We start from the raw sequence: 14,350 nt of genomic DNA, 5'->3' as shown, positions 1-14,350 counted from the left end.
ATACTATGCTGCTGGGTGATCTCTGACAATAAGCAGATTTGGCTTAATAGCCCCTCACTGACAAGACAGGAAAAGAATGTAATTAATAATTAGTCAACTCAAGACTAAATAAGCACTTTTAAATGATTAATTTTAGTTTGCATGTGATACAGGAAGTGTTACAAAGTGGCACTTTCAATTATCTCTCCCATCACCAACAATAGTTATAAATAATAATCATATAAACACAATATAGTTTCATTGCTTTCTGAAGTTCTCAGTAAAATACATACTTTGTCACGGCCTGCCATGCTCTCATGGCAAGGAGCATGACCAGCAATTTGCTGCACACAGCGCTGCCACGTTGACGCTGTCACCCAGGAAGATGTTGGCTTCATCTTTTCTCCATTACCGTTACAGCTTTCCTTAAATCTAAAAGGACTTCAGTGACAACCAGGAGCTCTTAGTCAGATTTTTGTGCCAAACCATGACTACCATTTAAATTTCCAGTGTCAAGTTATATTAAGAGGGCTATAATGTACCATGCCAGTTCTCTTTTCTAACACTGACAAGAAAATAAAGTCTTAGAAGCTTTGTGATGTGGGGACGCGACAGCAAGTATTGTATCACTGACGCTGGTAATTGAAGTCCTTCATGAAAAGAAAAAAACACTTGGAGCAATATCAATTTGCTAATAAGCAATGTGGAGAATTGTTATTTCATATGTCAATGTATTTTGCATTGATATTTTCAAAGTGTTAATTGAAAAAGGCTTTATGATTCTATAATCTTAATTAAATCTGGCTTTTATTTTCCCACAAATACAGCTCTACTGGACTCTGTTATTCCAATAATACCTTAACGTGGCTTAGAATATGACCTGAAGGAGCAAAATACTGAAATATAGTGTTTATCTCATTTTACTTCTGTATCATATGTATAGTAAAAATAGCATACACAACATTGCTTCAGTGTAAATACAATAGTTATACAGAGAGACTAGCTTTTTTGCTAGACCACCAAATCAGTAGTTTTCCCTCAAATTTTGCTTCTTCAGCTTTGATGGATAGGTTAGCGAGTAGTTTAAGAGTTGCCTGTGAACCTCCCACTCTCTAAAATAGAAACTTCCAGTTGCATATCCAAATTATCTTATCTCAGAAGGAGATAACAAGTTTCTGAGTTTGGCATCAGGAAAAGTTTTTTTAAAACGTACTTTTGGAAATGCAACTAGATCTGCTGTCAAAGTCAACCTACAGTGCCCTCTGAGTCAATGCCACTGCTGAAAACACCCGAAATCCTCAGGAGTCATGACCAAAACCAAAGCTACCTCAAGAAAGCGTCCCTTCTATGGATTCGAGTCCTTTTCTGAAGCAACTGAGCATGCTAGGTGCTCTCCCCATAATATCTGAAGTACTGTTATTTTTACTTCATCCTTTAACCTTGATTAACTTATGTATCACTAAAATTGCATTGACTTCAGTGGAATGATCTCTCCTATACATTATGGGCGTTCAACTGTAAGTATGGTTTCTGGAACCATTCTTTAAAGAAGGAAAATAGGTATTAATATATAAAGCTCTATCCTTTTATATCTGGAGAATGCGTGCTGAAATTCACTAAATCTCTGACATGCTCCCTTGCATTTTGCTAACTATTTACATTAAAAAAAAGCAAATATTTGAAATATCTATGACTCTCTGGGCATTTAGAAAGCCTATGCAGTACAGCTAAAGCTCACTAGAGGTATTTCTTAATGTAAAGAAAATGAAGTCTTGTGTAAATATTTCCATAATCATCTTATGCAAATCAGAAATATTTTTCCTAATTGTGCTTCAAAGTAATATAACTAGTCTTTGGGAGCACATGCTGAATTCTTTGTGGCCCTCTTGAACAGGAATGCTATGTGAAGTATGAGTGTCTGAACTAACTGTGGCTTCTTTGCATGTCTAAAAATAGAAAGGGGAAGAATTAATAGAGAAAAAATAATGTTTCAAAGGACAGATTTTGGTTATGCAGTAGTTGTCTACTACCTTTTTAAACTTTCTAAACTTTTAACTTTTAAAGATCAAAAGCTTATTATTTAATACCAATTTTGAAAGGTATCTAGCATTTTTTTATATTGGTGTCTCACATCAAACAGCAATCAGATTATCTGTCAGTGCATTTTTTAATATTAATTTATATTGCTGTGTAATTTTCACAAACTTTCTTAAAATTGTTTTCTTAGTGAGATGTGGATATTTTTAGATTACTACAAATTGTGGAAGAAAAATTTATCTGAAGATGTGAACAAATACATGGTTTATTAAAAAAATCTGTGCAAATTCTTTTTCTAGCTTTATGAAAAATAGTATATAGTTTAATCCTGACTAGGAGACATTAGTTTGTTTCTTTTCCTTCAGTTGTAATTTAGAAGCCCGCTTGCTGTCTACCTTTAATCGTATTGTTTAATAATGAAGAATGAATGGTTTTCAGGAGCAACAGACAAATTTGAGTAGTGGTACCAATCCTTCTCTAAACCATTCAAGCAAAAAACTCTTATTAAAGTGTCAGCAGCGTGCATCACCATGTCTATGGCTTTCTTTTTTTTACTTGGGTTTTAGGGAGCAGGATCCTACAGTTTTACATAGGCTCATTGAGATCTTGGTATCATGAAAAGTATACTGCCATGGAAGAAAATGGAGCCACAAGCTGAGGGTCTCATTAGATTTCTGTCTTGGGAACACTGTCTGAATTTGAACTGCAGGTTTCGATACTTTTTACTCTGTCCTGATTTTGTGGTAATAAATAACACATTTAAACTGTTGTGAGCAGCGCCTACTATGTGCAGTATGAAAAGACTACACAATTGAAGCAAAATTAAAAGAAGTCTAGTGTTTTGTTTGAATTAACATAACTGTATAATTCAAATGCTCCTCACTATTGAGTGACCAAATGCATCATTTTCATTCTATTTAAAATTTAGTTAATATTACAGTGTTAATGTGTTTTCATAAATATAAGTATTAGAGATTTGTTTGTAATTTCTTAATGGCACCAAAAAACCCCAATAAATGATCATTTGGAACATCATGTTGTAAGTAGAGTGGCTCAGGGTATTTTTTTTACTCCGTTTATCAGTGGGAAATGTAGTTTCCTTAAAACTGCTCGTTTTTACAGGAAAATTCTAGCTTTAATTTTCTTTCAGGAAAAAAAAAAAAAAAAGAAAAGAAAAAGTGCTGGTTTAGAAAGACAGGGCATCCCAGGGTTAAACTGTTTCATGTATCAGATTCACTGAGATACTTTAGGTTTTAGATTGTCAGGCAGAAATGTGCCAGGTCTCACAAGAATTATAGTACAATTTCCTCAAGCCATCATTCTCTGCATTGTTCTTTCTCTTTAGATGGCCTTTTCTGTGATACCCTTCTGTCCTGCAACTCTTAAACAGTGCTTCAGAGGAGCTATAGATTAAGGCTGGACACAAGCCACAGAGAAGAAAGAGAGCAAAAGGCACTGGAATCACTTTTGGGCAGCACAGGCATTGCAGGTACATTCAGAGCATACAGGTCAAGATGAGTTAAACCAAGCAAAAACTCCTTGGTTCTAAAAGGAAAACCTAAACATTTTGACTTTTCTGAATCAAATTTCTGCCTAATGTTCCAAGCCAGTATTCATGATAATAATTACTTTTTGTACAGAGATTTTTCAAAAAGGTTTATGTGAACTCAGTACAATATTTGTTTTAAAAAGAGAATTGTGTCTTTACTTCTAAGTCTGATGTATCATTTCACTTTGCTTTAACATTTTGACATCTTTTTTCTCAGTATTTCATACAGAATTATTTTGGGCACTCACATGTACTTCAGATAATTATTTAAATATATTTTCAGGAAGATCAGTTATAAAAAAAATTGTCCATCTTCCAATTTATAGCAATGACATTGCTATCAGTCTGATGACGCTGCTAGTTCCAGTGCAACAGAGATAATTTATCATTTATCTTCTGTATATTTAGAACCTGCTTAAGTGGAAATAAAGCAAAATTCTGTTAAACAAAACCATTCGTTATGCTCAAGCAACTTTAATTGAAATCTATAAAAGTGCATGTATAATTCAAAAAATGATTTAGTTATATATTTATGGTTCCATATTCCAAGCGCACGGAAATTTTACAAAAGGGGGAGCAATGAGAAAATTACAGTTGGTGACAGTTTTGGATGCACTTTTGTATAATAACAGATCTGTCATATTTTCTTTTTGTGACTAATAGTTTAACAGTGTCTTGTAATTCAGGATCCAGCAGAACAAGGTATGAAAGGGAACAGTCATGAAAAGTCAATTTAGGAAACAGAAGCTGTTCTAACTGACACCCATCACGTACCCTGACCTTTGACATTCATCATACACTGTTGGGCCTACCTGCAAATTTAGTTAGCTAGCTGTTTAGCCCTTTTATTTTTCCTATTTTTTAGGAAAGTTCTAAACAATAAAATATATACTTATATAAAATAATATATATAAAAAATATATATTACCTACAGGCTTTTTTCCAACTCATTCATTAAGGATTCCATTCAAGCCAGTCAAAATCTAGGTAAAACAGATTGTAATTTTGTAGCTGCAGGCTTTCATCTTACAGTGATCCGGGACCAAAGGCTGGGCAAGGGTCTGTCCATGAGCCAGTCAGTGTGGGCTCAGGCTGCCACAAAGGTGAATCATCTTGCGACACCAGATCAGTACTCAAATGACAAAGATCTCTCCAGATCGGTAAGTTGCTTAATTTCTCTGAACGTTCACCAAATTTTCTGTGGAAAGGGGAACGAAAACTTAATCTCCTCCCTTTAGGAATATGATTATAAATTCATCAACACTTGTAATATGCTCAGGTGTTAAGGTGTTTTGGTAACACCTACAAATATATTGCCAGCAATGTGTCTGAAGCACACACACAGAGGGCACTTTTTGAGCCTCTGATGCTGAATGTCTATTAAAATTAATGCCATTTAAATGTAAAATCTATTCTAGATCAATTATTTGTATATAAACAGCAAAATAACAGCTATTGGACATGCAAAATTTATTAATAGCAGAAAAGTAATGCTTTTCTTGTGTTTCTGGGTATGTAAGTCTGACTTCTATCTCCTTGATTTCCTTAGTTAATATATTACTGAATAAAAATGACCATGGTAGGCTGTAGAGGCACCATCGACAGGCTTAGAAAGGGACTAGGGAAATTCATGTGTAACAGGTCTATAAATACAAACTAAATAGCCTCATCTGGGTGAGTACCAGGGGATGGGCTACAAACAATGGCCAGGCCTGAACATGCTTTCTAAATGGCATCTCCCATTGCAGTTGTCAGAGACAGAATGAAAAGAAATACACCCATCTTTCTTGTCTTATCAGTCATGCAGGGGGTGCTGTCAGTTTTGTTACACCCAAGTTCAGAATCTAATCTGAAAATTCAGCAGAAGTATTACCAGTGATTGAAAATAGCTTTATCACCTTTGAAAAGTTGCCTAGTCTCAGTTCTAGGGGTTTGCCTGGGATTTGCACTTTTTATAGAGGATTCATCTCAAAGCATCCGAAATAGGCAAGTCTTAATGGAAAGCTGTCAGCCTTAACACTGATGTTAACAAATATAGTTTGCACTTTCTCACCATCATAGCTGTGCAATCATTAGGAAAAAAATAAATGCAGCCCTTGGGTCTTTTGGGATTTTTTGCCTTTTGCCATCAAAATCAGAAAATATTTTGATTCAACAGAATATCAGTCAAGGTGGTGCAATACACATCCTGCAACCATCCCACACAGAAATATGCATGTCCACAACCCACCCTGATGAAAGCTTCACCAGAGCCAACTCTTATTATGTTCTATCACCATTTGCGATTCACAGAGTAACTCTGTAATTGCTTTTATCAATATAATTTTATACTTCAAAAAGAAAATATTATTAGGGTAAGTTGTGAAAACTACTTTGGCATCACCCTTAACATTTCATTTCTCTAAGAAAAGCCTATGTAGAATGCCTGCATTTTTAATATTGCATAAGCCAACTGAGGAATAAAACCAACAGGTCCAATGTGTGACAGACTTGCCACACTTTAGAGAACTTCATATGTGTCCCTTTCAGTGTAATGTATCACAAGCTGCGCCATGCCATGCACCATGTTGCAGACAAAATCGTCAGCAAAACTTTTATCTCGAAAGTTCCACTGGTTCCATTACACACACCATGAATTAAGAGCTATGTCAAAAGCAGGTCTTTCTCACTCACAAAGCAAACCACTGCTGATTTTTTTGACTTTACATGGAATTGAGTTCTCTGTTGAGAGACTCAGCTGTGACTAGGTTGACTCACTTGATATTTTAATCTCCTGAAACTGTATCTTGTCACTTCCTCCTTTATCCTCAAAATAATTCCCTTGATTAAATTTAGCTAAGATTAAAGTATTTTCACTTGTGACAGGCCTTTGACACTAATATATGATGACAGGCATGAGTCTTCACGGCACTACTTCTTTCCTCTTTTGTCATCAGTAAGTACTTGTAAAGAGGATCGGCCACATGAAGCCCTTACAGCATGAACATAAAGAAGTGAAGAGTGAATTTAGGATTTACAGTAAATTCCACAAGCAATATTCAAGAGAACAGGGGCTGACGTGCAAAGTTCATGTAAAACTAGGCAATGTGGCAAATTCTTGACAACATATATTCTTGTTTGGATTTGTAGGTGAAAAGAAAAAGAGAAGGTGAAGGAGCATCTAGATTTTTTCCTTGGAGGGCAGCAGGGGGGTTTGGCATGAGGGCATGAGAGGGGAAAAGAGAGGAAAAAAAAGAAAAGTCTAAACCTGGGAAATGCTTTAGACCTCAGCATCATCCATTCAAGTTATTACAAGACAAATTAAGTGCACACAAAGTTATAGGGTCAGATTCTACATCCCCGATCACAAATGAACAGCACCTGACTACGTCAGTAGCCCCCCTCAGATCAGCAGGAGACACTGAACAGGAGAGCCCAGCAGTTTAAAGGACGGGACCTCGCAGTCCTGTCTAACTTATGTTTTATTCAGTCAAATTGCTTTCTGTTAACGAAATGGGAACAAAAGGGACTTTACACAGGACCAACTCTACTGATATCTTTCCTGACAAATGGCCATCCTAACCCTAAGATCTTGGAGTAATGAGGATTCAACTCAGCCTCCCAGGTGGAACAAGTCCTTTAATTACTACTGGAAAGTTCAGCTGGTAGCTTACTTACATATTCCTTTTTGCAGTTTCTCATTCTCTGTAAATGCAGAGAGCATGCAAGCCCTTTTTCATGTCCTTTTAAATATCATGGAATCATAGAACGGTTTGGGTTGGAAGGGCCCTTCAAAGTTTATCTAGTCCAACCCCCTGGGCTTGTGATTCATCCTGCCTTACTGGATTTTCTCGGACTCTGTGAGGACATGGGAACCAAGATTTCCTTTTATCTTTATATTGACCGGTTTGTCTCTATTAGTCTGAATTATGTGACTCCTTCTGAGTGCCCTTCTCACTTTATAAATCAAAAACTTAGAAAATTTAAGAATATGCATATAGACTGTGTCCTGAGGTTTTTTGCTTTTTCAGTTAACTTGGAATTATTTTTATTATTATTATATATTAATTGTTTTATTAACTGTTACAATATTTGCTTGGCCTAATATGCATTCTCATTTAACCTGCATAAAACTTTTAAAGAACACTAGTAATTTTTTAGTGTAAATACAACTAATGCCACTGTATTCCAAAATCAAACATGTTTTTTGATAGTTCAGCTATGCAAAGTACCTCAGTGAAAAGAACAACCCAGCTAATTCTGTAAGAATGATTAATATAAAAGCCTATTCACAAAGTTCTACAACAACCTGTTAGGAAACCTTATAAATAATGATAGAATAAATTTATATTCCATACATTTTTTCAGCCTTGGGTATTTTGCATCACTTTAATAGATTTCTCTCTCATAAATATTTTACTTTTTTATGATGAACACCACCACAGATATGTGTGAGGTTATGTCCATGTGTAAGATGAGAACAGTTATTTTTGCCCCAAGGCTTTTCAGGTGGTCTTAGGTGGGTCTTTGCAGCTGGCATAAGCTGAGTTATTTTAGGACTGTTTCTTCCTGGGGGGCTGTGAGTTGACTTGTGGACTCATATAATGAATTCAGGGTAGGCGTTAGAAGAGTATCGCCTCCAACGGTTTAGTCTGTAACCTCACTGCAGTGCAGGCAAATTACCAGGACAATTAGAAGCAGAACCAGAGGTCAAAGTATCCTTTCCACTATGCCATCATTAACATAATTTAATGAGAGGGTTTGGCACATGGATGGTATTGTGGTGACTCTCAACTAAGAACATGAGCTAAATGTAGTGAAAACATACCCTAACACATCAGCCAGCTCCTCTGTTTATTGATATGACAGACGTGTACCCTCCAACAAGCTAGCCAACACTTGGAAACAGCATGGTTTTCGATGAGGTACTCTGTGGTGAAACAACCAAGGGTGAGGTTTTAGTTAGCATTCAGATGTATATGTCACACACCAATGTAACTTTCAAATTGTTTTTTTAAGAAGTAAAGCCCCTTTTAATAGGGCCTGTAGCAATAGGACAAGGGGTAATGGTTTCAAATTAAACTAAGGTAGATTCAGTCTAGATATAAGGAAGAAATTTTTTTACAGTGAGGGTGGTGAAACACTGAAACAGGTTGCCCAGAGAGGTGGTAGATGCCCCATCACTGGAAATGTTCAGGGTCAGGCTGGACGAGACTTACAGCAACCTGATCTAGTTGAAAGTGTCCCTGCTCATTACAAGGGAGGTAAACTAGGTGACTTGCAGAGTCTCTTCCAACTCAAACCATTCCATGATTCTGTGATGTTATGATTCTATGAAAATTTGAAGGAACTTTCCCTGTTAACACATCCAGTCCACTGATAACTGGCAACCACATTACAGAATCTCTTTTATAAACTGACTGAAATCAGTTCTTGTCCCTGCATTTCCAACTGAAAGTCACTCCAAATCCCACCAATCTGAGAGTTCGCTGTTCTAATCTCCAGCCTAAAATTCAGACCAGTTGATACCTGGTTTTGTGCTGGTGTTGTTCTTTCACTTTTAAAATGAAGAACTCTTCTCTTTTTTTTTTTTTTTTTTTTCAGCTGAGTCAACCCCTATTAAGGTTACCTGCTAACTTAGCGTAGAGGCATACACAAGAATTTGGAGTATATTAGCCCATGTACTTCAATTGTGACAGAAGAAATCATGGAATAATATTCTTTTTATCCTGAGACAGCGAATGAGGGAATGCCACATTGCTGTATCTACAGTCCCTGAAAACTTTCACTGCACTGCACCATGGCAGCTGATACTGGACTTGACAAATTACAGTGAGAACTGCAGAAGTTGCTTCCATAGCCCAAGCTGCAACTTTTCAAAATAATCTTCCTGTTCAATACAGTTCAGTTGTCCAGCATTGATGAAGATTCATGGACCAAAAAAAGGCTAATATTTCTGCTTATGCCAAACACAAGTAAAAGTCAGCAGTGTGCCCTGCAGCCGAGAGGGCAAACCGCATCGTGGGGGGCATCAAACACAGCACAACCAGCTGGTCAAAAGAGGTGATTATCCTGCTGCGTTCAGTGTTGGTGTGGCCTCACCTCGAGTACGGTGTGCAGTTCTGGGCCCACAACTCAAGAAAGATGTAAAGGTCCTTGAAAGTGTCCAGAGGAGGAGGGCAACAAAGCTGGTGAAAGGGCTGGAAGGCACGTCCTGTGGGGAGCAGCTGAGGACTCTGGGTTTGTTTAGTGTGGAGAAAAGGATGTTGAGGGGTGACCTCATTGCTCTCTACAGCTTCCTGAGGAGAGGACGTGGGGAGGGAGGTGCTGAGCTCTTCTCCCTGGTACCCAGGGATAAGATGTGTGGGAATGGTCCAAAGCTGCATCAGGGAAGGTTTAGACTGGACATTAGGAAGTATTTCTTTACCAAGCAGGTGGTCAAACATTGGAACAGGCTTCCTAGAGCGGTGGTTGATGGCTCAAGCCTGCCAGTGTTTAAGAGGCATTTGGACAATACCCTTAATAACATCCTTTAACTTTTTGTCGGCCCTGAAATGGTCAGGCAGTTGCACTGGATGATCATTGTACGTGCCTTCCAACTGAAAGTCTGGTCTGTTCCGTTCTGTTCTGTTCCATTGAAGTAGCTGCACAGCAAAGCAACCGTTTCTATTTACCTATATGCTCTCTGTCATGTAAGTTTTCCCAGAAAATCACACTACTCTGAAAATACAGACTGGAGACAATTTCTGAGTGAGTGGCCTCAGTTGCTATGCAGAGGAAAACAACAAAAGAGTTGCTCTGCCACTCCTTGTTTTGTACGCATAAAAGACAGTATTTCATGCTGTCAGACAGTAACAAAACACCTGTGTTCAGGGCAAGGATCTGGTCTGGCTTTTTTACAGCCCCGCCAATCCCGCAGCTCGCCGTTTGGCAGCCTTATTCATGCCTACAGCTGCAGCTGGCACCTGGAAAGTCAAACAACCCGGCCACACCGGCAAAGAAAAACCAGGCAGGCAGCAAACAGCAGAGTGGATATAGGGGAAAGAGCTGAAGAGAGAAAGATAAGGAGAAAGCAGCTGAGTAAGAGAGAGCAGGTAAAGCAAAAGAAAGCAGGGGAATTATTCCTGTGGTTATAAGGAAATAAACAGCTTGTATTTGTTTAAGGAGAGTGACAGGAGGCATGGAGAATCAAAAACACAGTTAATGCACAGGGGAAAAACAATTACTCTGTTCTGAGAGTGTCAAGTGTTTACTTAAAGTATCAAACCCTGTTGCTAATATACTTCTCTCCTCAGTCCACTCATTTTTCCCCCTCAAGGGCCCTGGTCCTGCAAAACACTTTGAAGCCGGTAACTGCACGCAGTGCAACCACTGCGGTCCCAATAGCTGTCTGCGGGTTAGGAACGCTCTCTGTGATGTGCATATTTTTTCACAGAATATGCATTATTCATTACATATTTTGAATAACTAAATGCAATTTTGATATATTCATGCACAGACTTGATACACTGCTTTCTACTGGGATCTTTTCCCAAAAACTGAGTGGCAGCTGGGGCCATGGTGCAGTAAAGAATCTTTAAACAATGCAGAAAAGATTAATGACATAATTTCAAACAATGTGAGATGTTTGCATGATAGGTTCATATGAATAATAAATTAATTTCAACATTTCATTCCTAAGGACTCACTCTGGGTTTTCCAGTTAACACCGTTTGCTAGATACTGCATTTGTCTCTCTTGATTGAATCATTTGTCTAAACGAAACTGTACTTTTCTAGGAAAAAAAACCAAACAAAAAACCCCAACAAAAATCCACAGCTGCAGTAAAGTCACCTTTGCTTTTGTAGGAAGCAGAGCTGGACTCTGCTGGTCTGATGTAAAGCACATCCTTGTCTTCTGATACTTGGAGGAATTTTACCAGTGTGCTTAACTGTAAATGTTGCAACTATGTACCCATGGCATGGCCGAGCTGCACAATGCCGTCGTATTATGTAGTTTAGCTACTAGTAGAAAGCTGCATTGTATAGTTTAGCTGCTAAGTAGATAAGAACCAGTCCAAAACCAAGACATGAGCCGAGAGTGCTGAAACAGGGCCAGAGGAAGAGAAGGTGATGAAAAAGATAAGAAGATGAGGAAGACGACAAGGAAGAGGATGAGGAAAGGATGAAGATGTCCCAAATGACCACCAGAGGAGCCCTGACCATTAGGCCACATGCGTCGTAGGAGTGTAGATATAGTAAGTAGTTCATGGAACTGTAATGCACATGCTAACAGTTTCTCAGAAATGTCATCAATATGTATAGAAAGGCCATATAAAGATGAACAGAGAAAAAAGTCGGTATGCATGTTGGGCGGGACTTATTCCCTGTGCATCCAGCACCGAAAATAAAGAACGCCTGCTTTCTAATACTCCAAGCCAGGTACTAGAGAGTTTTGTCTCCGATTTTTCAGTATCACCTCCACCCCAGGGAAGCCGGTAGCTGACTGGCACTGCTTTGAAGCATTACGCAGCATAAGGAGGAAGTGACAGGCAGAGCTAAGGACAAGGCAAGGTTTCAGGGGAGCCACCAAGGGCCAGCCACTGTCCCTTGCTCCGAGGACACTTGCTAGAATACTTGTGCTGACAACAGTTATCCCTGAAAGCAAACACTCTCCCTCACGAGAATAGTTAGGTTGTTTTAGATGACAATTTATTTGCTGTTAAAAGCTTATCAAGAGAATTTAGACAGATGTTTGTGCTTTGAGAAAGGATCAACCTGGTGCATGCCCCACACCTTGGAAAGCCCCTATCCTCGCCAGGCGTGAAGAAGGGCTCATCTGCTTTTATGGCTTGAAAAGCAAAGATGAACTTCCTCTTGGTTCTGCAGTGTTGGTGAACTCTGAACTGCTGATGTCTCCAGAGGGAAAACAGAAATCTAATGTTCCACGGATCCTCCCGTGCGAACTGATTGTATGGGCAGAGCTGCGGCTTGGTTGTGGGGGGAGGACTGTTTAGCAGCTGCCAGGTTAAAGTCCAGGAAAGGCACAAAGAAATTTGACTTCAGTGGTCGGTGACACAGTTAGCTAGCTGTGCTAGAAAAAAAATGATACTGTTTGACATTTATTTCATAGTGTCAGGCAAATTATTTCTGTAAAGTAAGAGTAATAGACATTTTTCATACAAGAGAACTAGGTAAAAAAAAAGCCCCAAACTTTTTCATGGTGACTGAGGGTCTTGTAAGATGCACAGGACATGTAGCTGACCCACGTTTAAAGTTACAAGCAACATAAAACAGAATAATTTACAGAAGAGCTTCTGTCTCTCTGTGGCTATTGAGCTCTGTGAAGGAGTTACTCTACTCACTCCTCCCATAAACACATCGGTAACTTCAAAAGGAAATCAGTGCTACAGATTTTTGAAAGGAAATTAAATTAGATATTTACTTCATCATCTCAGCATTAAAAAATTGGCAAAAGCTGTAAATATACGTATTTACTAACACCTCATTAACAGTGTGTTGGACAGGCAAACAAAAACTGTTTCAGAACTCAGAGCAACTCGCAGATTAAGATGAAAGTCACAAATCAAGGATCTTCTGTTACAGCATTTTCATGCAAAGAAATACTTTCAAGTTACACTTAACCATCGGGCTAGAAAATGTAATACACAGCTAGAATGAAAATCTACTTCTAAATCACTGAATTAAAAGCAGTGTAATATGAGGACTCTCTGAGATGTGCTTTGCCCCATTTGCCTCAAACAGGAATTTCTAAAAGAGAATTACACAGTACTTCTACTAACATTAGTTGCACTAGCTACACTGGCTCTTAAACCTGTACCAAACTACACCTCTGCCCTGAAGAAGATCCTCAGAGGATCTCAGGGTGTATTCTTGCACAAACGTATACATTTCTGTTGGGTTCCAAAGTGATCAGTCCAACGCAGCAACTCAGTGACGGAACCAAGAAAGAACATGGAAACCTTTAACACTGTGCATTTTGTGTATATTGGTTTCTTTGATTCTGCCCTTTGTTGTCTTTAAACTAAGGAAATGATATTTATGCAGGGGTATCAGCATACTCCGTAAACTGTGATATTCTAATCAAATAATACAAATAGACGTACATAACTTCAGAATAAATTGTGAGGTAAAGCTGTTTCCCTTGTAATCCCCATGTAAACTATAACCGTTGCAACTGCTATCACATGCAATGTGAAATTATTTATCGTACACTGTTACAACATGTAGTAAGGGGACATAATGTATTTGAAAAGACCCCCCCCATAAGGCTGGTTCGCCAAGTCCTAACAGTATGACATGTAGTATCATAACCAGCCACCTCAGGAATTACTTACAATTGAGCGTAACCTTAGAAAGATTAATTACGTGCCTGCCCCAAAGAAGATAGGATGTACGGGAAGTGTATTTAATTGTTTCGCCATCACAAAGAATCAGGTAAGCCTTCCTAAGCATCAATTAATTAGGTGTATCCAGGAAAGATCTCTGCCAGATAAAGGCAGGAAGAACATGGCCCAGGGAGTGTTAAAAAGAAGATTACGGGGAAGGTTATGATAAAAAAACTCACGGTTTTATTTTCCCACGAGACTCCATTCCCTCCCCCCCCCCCCCCCCCCCCCCCCAATTCCTCCTTAATTGATTACTTTGTTGTCGCAGCCGCTTTGCATGCCTCCTGCAGCTCCAGCTCGCTGTTCCTGGCGAGGGGGAGATCGAACCTTGCCACCCCCGGGGAAACTGCGACCGGCGGCCCCGGGCTGCCTCTGCGGGCTCCCAGGCGCAGGGCGGCGGGCCGGGCCGGGCCGGGCCG

The 14,350-nt window shown here is 38.9% G+C and overlaps 1 long non-coding RNA gene across 1 annotated transcript in view; it reads right to left on the bottom strand.

Annotated features, from left to right (window-relative positions):
* The window catches only part of LOC114011065 (uncharacterized), a 17,351-nt gene extending 3,001 nt beyond the window's left edge, over positions 1-14,350 (bottom strand). The window contains exons 1-2 of the long non-coding RNA XR_008746654.1: positions 14,187-14,350; positions 4,498-4,548 (exon numbers count right to left, since the gene is read on the bottom strand). This is a non-coding gene — a long non-coding RNA (uncharacterized LOC114011065). The remainder of the gene's footprint in view (positions 1-4,497; positions 4,549-14,186) is intronic.

Source organism: Falco peregrinus, chromosome 3 (assembly GCF_023634155.1).
Source record: "Falco peregrinus isolate bFalPer1 chromosome 3, bFalPer1.pri, whole genome shotgun sequence".
NCBI lineage: Eukaryota > Metazoa > Chordata > Aves > Falconiformes > Falconidae > Falco > Falco peregrinus.
Note: the sequence above shows the minus strand (reverse complement) of the source record. Positions and strands in the feature narration are given on the sequence as shown.